The following is a 6,587-nucleotide window of genomic DNA, read 5'->3' as shown; positions in this document are numbered from 1 at the left end:
TAAAAGTGTCTGGCCTAACCACATTAAAGAGATGTGGCACAGTGAACCTGTAACATAGCGCGGACGCGGGAATGCAAACGCATTCGTAATGACATCACCGGTAGGGAAAAACGAAGACTTTAAAAAGGAGATCACGTTAGCAACGAAAATAACGTTCGAGATCACGTGAGAGGCGTGAAGGATTCTCAAGAGCGCTTTAAAGGCATGGGTAACGTCACAGTCAGGAAATAAATGTTGTTGTTACAAAGAAAAGGTGAATTGAAGTACGAGTATTTTCTTTCTTTATTTATTTTTTTTTTGTCAAGTTTGCGACTGAGGCTACAGCGTGCTGGTTTCCGGAGAACGTTACAAATAGTCTGTCTATGCATTAGTTTAGAAGTAAAAAAAAGAGAGAGAGAGTAATTAAAAATGGCAGGGAAAGGCGTAAAATGAGATAGAGAATTGCGACTGAAAGAAGTATGAATAGAATTTAAAAGGACAAAAAAAAACAAAAAACAAAAACGAATGAATAAAAAAATAAGAGGGAACATTGATGAAAGAAAGTATGGAAATTAGTTAAAGAAAGAAAAAAAGGAAGGAAAAAAATTGATGAAAATATAGAGAACTGAATGAAGGAAAGAACTTTTGAAAAATAATGAAAGAAAGGAATAAAGATCGAATAAGGGAAGAAATTGAAAATGAAACAAAAAAAAGAAGAAGAGAAAAATAAAAAAAAGAAAAGAGAAGAACAAACAAATTAATTGAAAAAAGAAAAGAAAGAAGAAATTGTTGTTGGAAAGGAAAAAACGGCAAAAAAGGGGGGGGATGAATTAATGAAAGAAAGAACAAACGAATAAAGGCAAGAAAGGACAGAAATGTGAAAAGAAATATGCGAATTATTATTCAAACTTCCATGGCCTTTAAAGCGGCCATAGAACGACTAGTTCAAAGAGCAGGTGCATGGGTCATAGTCGTGCTTCGGATAAATTCACGTGCTGGGTGTAAGAAACTCTTAACGTTCAAGCCGTTTGATGGAGCTTAAGGATTTATTTTAATCACATTCCTGGCATACATTGCATTATTCACACACACACACACACACACACACACACACACACACATATATATATATATATATATATATATAAACAAATATGGCTGCCGGAATAAACACACGGTGTTGAATCTTGTATGAACGGTTTTCTTCTTGCAGCATTATATTGTTATGCATTTATTTTTATCTAAGCAAAGAATTTCTAATTCTTCTAAAGAGTATATGCACAAAAAGAGACGATATTGACATAATAATAACCGTTTGTTTCTGGATAACGAAACGGGACTGTAAAAAATGTACGCAAATTTTAACGTGCTGGAGGATCTGTTTTGCATGAAAACTAAATATTTGAATCTTGGAATGTAATGTTATTTTTTTATATGTGCTCTGTTATATTAACATAAATTGAGCTCTTAAACAAAAAGGATTGGTATACACAAGGAGTGAAATATAATTGAAAAAACATATTTTACAAAAAAAAACACACACACATTTATGTGTTTGTATGTTTGTGTGCAGTAAGCTATGAAAGTATATTTATGGCAATTAAGCTACAAACATATCTCCGCGTTTCAATCCCGTGCGAAATCGTCAAGTTAAAATGCAGGGAATTCCTGTTACCGGGCGTTTTTAAATATGCACGTAGTGTTTCGTTTAGCTAGCTAACCAATTAGATCCTGCCACAACTTAACGCTTTCATTGGCCAATGGCAGGTCTTCTGGCAAACCAAACTTCGGCTGACTTTCAATTCTTCTTCCTTTATTCGGTATTGTAGAGGTGATGGCTTACCTTTCTTTGTAAATGTGTCGAATTAATAGGTGACCTTATTTTAACACGTGCGTGCTGGTGAGACAAAAGAGAGAAAAGCATGAAAGAAAAAAATAACCGGAGAAAAAATTTAATATCTATAAATTAATACTGTAGTACCGTCAACGTACGCACGTACGTGTGTCACTGTTTCCAGATCATAAATTATTCGATCGGGAGATCCTATTTATTAAAATAGAGGATAGAAGACGGTAACATACTACGAACATTAAATTAGTATATACAGGGTGGCCCATAAAGATTTGCCCATGAGTTCGGGTTGATTATTTGCCAAAGGCATTTAGTTTAGGAATTTGAAAGTTTCTTTTATTAAACATCTATATATCTATCAATGTTCAACTGATGTTTCATTCATTTCTTTCAGGTATTCGGTAAGTTATGGCTGATAAGGTTAAGCGCGACCAGATTGTCGCTCTCAAGACTGCGGCATTAGCAACAAGTGCATCGTTAAACAGCTCAAGGTGTGTCGAAAAACAGTTTTCAATACCTGGAAACAGTTTCAATAGACAGGCACAACCTCTGGTAAACTAATTTCAGGCAGACCGCGCTCAATTCGCACCAAAAGTGTTGCTTCTGTAGTAAAAAAAAGAAGATGGGGTGAAATCCACAGAGAAGTGTGAGGAAAATTGCGAAAGATGCAAAGATCTCAAGATCTTCGATGCAAAGGATTGTTAAAAATGATCTAAAAATAACAGTTCTGGCAGTTAATTTCGGAACCCTCGAAGCAGAAACGGTTGCACAGGGGCAAGTTGATGTTGCAAGAGATGGAGCGAGTTGCAGGAAAGCTCTTCATCTGGTCTGATGATAAGATGTTCACGGTGGAGGCTGTGACCAATAAGCAGAACGATAGGGTGTATACCAAAAGTTCAAAGGACTTGTCAGTCAACGCCAGAAGCCATTTGAAACGCCAGAAGCCTGATTCAGTCATGGTCTGGGCTGCTGTTGGGAGCAAATCTCCGCTGATCGTGATTGAGGAAGGCGTGAAAGTCAATAGTCAAGTTTATTTGAATATGTTGGAGGAAAAGGTTCTGCCGTGGCTCACTGAATCATTTGGGGATGATTTCATCTTCACACAGGACGGTGCTTCAGCTCACACAGCGAATGTGACTCAACAGTAGCGCAAGGACCATTTCCCAGGCTTCTGGGACAAGCAAATGTGGCCACCATCAATCCTATGGACTTCGCTATCTGGTCCATGTTGGAGAGCGACGTTTCGAGATGTTCCTACCCCAATTTGGACTCCTTGAAGGCAGCCCTTTATTCTGATTGGGCCAAGTTGGACGAAGAAGTGGTGCGGCGTTCTTGCGCTTCGGTTACATCATATATCAAGCTAATGATCAAAGAAAAGGGCGGCCATTTTGAAATTTAATTTTTTGACTTTGTTTAGAATATACTTCTAAACAACAGTGATCAAGCATTTTTTCATTTTCCTTTCTAGTTTTAATTTTATTAAGTTTTCCTATGGTTAAGCCTTTATGGGCCACCCTGTAGATATGCTAATTTAATGTTTGTTTTACTATCGCTATGGTGGAGTCAACTGACTCCCAGACCGTGGTCAAAGAACCAAGTAAACTTATGCAAATTATTTTTGAATTATTGTTGAAAATAGGTAAGAAGCAATGTAGAATTTTTTATATTTTGTACATGAATGATTTGTAGATTAATTTTTTTTTGTTGACAAATAGGTCATAAAGGATGGCTTCTCTTCCAACTCATTAATTAGAGAAATATTTTAATACTTTTTTTAGTTAAGAGTAACTTAAAGGAAAATAATGGGTTCAAAACCAGGGAGACAGAACACCTAATTTTAAGGTACAAAAATGTATAAAAATATAAAAATAGCAAATATCTCAACAACTTGACCCGATGAGGAAAAAAAAATATGATTTTCGGAATCAGAATTCCTAAATTAGTTTAAACCAGTTTAGAAAGCTTGAACACCAAAAGATGTGCAGGACAGTGTATCACTCCGGATGAATAACTAATCTACAAGTTGGGATCAAATTACTGAACTTACTTTAAGATCATACGTTGAAACGAAAATTATTTGGTTCAATCTACCATATAACAAAATGGGTATCGCGACGAAATAGGTTTTTTTTTTTAATTTTCAAGTAAGAGGAACTAAATTTCACATGTTTATTCAATATTTTACTAAGTGGTCGGTGGAATAAAATAAAGCACCTTGCTCAAGGGGGTCTGTAGAAGTTTAGTTTTATATGCAATAAAAATTCTATTCAACCCAGAAATTGGCTTCAGACTTCCAAAACCAGGTTATGATGAATTTGGAATTATGGCAACTGACAAAAGATGGTAGTTCATAAATTAAGATATCACCACCAAATGCAGCTTTTAAATGTCATGTCTATGATTCCATTTGTGGGGAAACAACATATATTTTTCTTATGTTTTGCTTGCGAATAATATTCATTATGTTACTGCAACAAATTGTGTCCGATGTACTAGTTTATATCGTTCTAGATCTGTGAAAAGTGCCTATATATTTGGTAGCCATGTTTGATTGGAAAGAAAATATGAATGTAGTTCACATCCTAAATTGACTCGTGTCTGCTTTGCGATTTGAAATACGAAACCGGTGATATGTTATAATCAGCAAGCACGCTATGATGGAAAAAATATATTTAGATGAACAAATAGAATCCATATGCGTAGTATATATATATATATATATATATATATATATATATATATATATATATATATATATATATATATATACTAGCAGGTCGCCTAACGTTGCCCGACGCCACACGATCGTAAGATACACGCATATAGGATATTTTCATTCATGCATATTACGTATTTATTATTATAGCGATAATTATCTATCGATTATTATATTGAACTTAATGCATAGTGGTGAGTTTAAAACTAATATATATATATATATATATATATATATGTTTATGTAAATTCACCTGTCATCCCTATTTTGAAAGATGGAATCGCCCGATCGTCGAAGACAAGGTTCAAACAATGGCGTACGATTCACAGAATTTTTTAATTTATAATATAAATCTCACCTGTCTGTTTACATGTATGTATGTATGTATGTATGTATGTATGTATGTATGTATGTCTAAAATTTTCGACAGAGGCGACGGATTTTCATAAGATTGGTATCGTTTTGAAGCTCAACACGTCGGACGACGAATAGCAAAAAATTGCCTATAAAACATTAATTTTCTACAAGGGGTCAGTTTTTTCGCCGATATTTTCGGAAGTTATCCTCTCTTTTCGATTCACCAGCCTTAATTTAAACCTTCACCACTGCAGATGTGGCGATGGACGCGACGGCAAATACGTCACGTTTTTTTTTTGTTTTTTCTTTTTTACGTTCTCTTCTTCCTTCGTGGTACGGGTTAGAGCCTGCCTGCCTACTACCACTTTTACTTTTTTTTGCACAATACACAACTCCAAACACACGGGAAACGCCGGGCACCCAGGCTAGTATAATATATAAAAGAGTATAAGGCTTTTTGCGTCGGGTTTTTCGCGTCGGTTAGATTCCAGGAGAAGTTTTCTTATACTTCCTAGATTTGCAAATGGACATTGTCTCTACCTTTTTTTTTTTTTTTTTTTTGATCGAGTTTTAGAAAAATTCCCTCGTTTTGAGTGTTTGTTTGTCTTTTTCGTATAAATAAAGCGAAACTAATCGTATGCTGTTTTGTAATTGGTCCTTGGTCAATGTAGGGGAAATTATTCATACCGAGACAATTACTATTTATATGGATACTGCCAGAGTTCCCCTTTTTGGGGAGCTGGTTTTTCTCAATATCGTGGGGAAACAAATAACTGGCATCCAGACAAATTTAAAAAGCAACGTTCATTTCTGCGCGTGCGTGATTTTTTAGTTAATTACTAACTCATTGGCTTTGTTGTCCCCTATGGCGTAATGGTTAGCGAGAAAAACTAATTATCTTACGTTTTGGAGTTCGATCCCACCTCTGTCTATCGTTTAGTTTTTATCTTTTTTATTTCGTCTTTGTACCAATATCCTCCACCCGGGCAAAAGTTAATGATCAACCCCTTTTTTCACGTTTATTCCCTCTTTCGCGGGTTCGAGCCTCCCTGCCTACTACCACTTTATATATATATATATATATATATGTATATATATATGTATGTATATTCCCGTGTGTGTAAGATAGAAAGAAAGACATGCATATGTATATGCGTGCGTGCGTTCGTGCGTGTGTGTGTGTGTGTGTGTGTGTGTGTGTGTGTGTGTGTGTGTGTGTGTGTGTGTGTGTGTGTGTGTGTGTGAAACACGTGTGTGTGTGTGAAACACGTGTGTGTAAGCTTGTACACACGTGAAACTCGTGTTAAAGCGATGCGATTCCAAGGGGTATGTGGAGGAGAAAATGATTTCAAGCCCCACAAGCGAAGACTCGCGTGGAATAAGATTCTCTGCCGGATCGGCTTACGCGATGAAACTTGTATGGCGCCACGCAAAGCAGGTGGTTGTTGAGTGGCAGGATGTGTATGGGGGAGGATGTTCAACTATGGGAAGTTGGGGCAAGAGTAGGTATTTCGGAGATATGAGAAAACAACACTAACTGAGAGATGATGGTGAATACAATGCGCAGAGAGAGTGATGACGATGGCGGTCAAGAGGTCAATTGAATGAAAATATATTAGTAAAAAATAATACATAGAAAAAAGGCAATAGAAACAAAAGCAAAATTGTTCTATTAGATTCTTT

The sequence above is a fragment of the Euprymna scolopes genome, chromosome 14, assembly GCF_053919585.1.
Source record: "Euprymna scolopes isolate OS-2025 chromosome 14, ASM5391958v1, whole genome shotgun sequence".
NCBI lineage: Eukaryota > Metazoa > Mollusca > Cephalopoda > Sepiida > Sepiolidae > Euprymna > Euprymna scolopes.
This window is presented reverse-complemented; position numbering follows the sequence as displayed.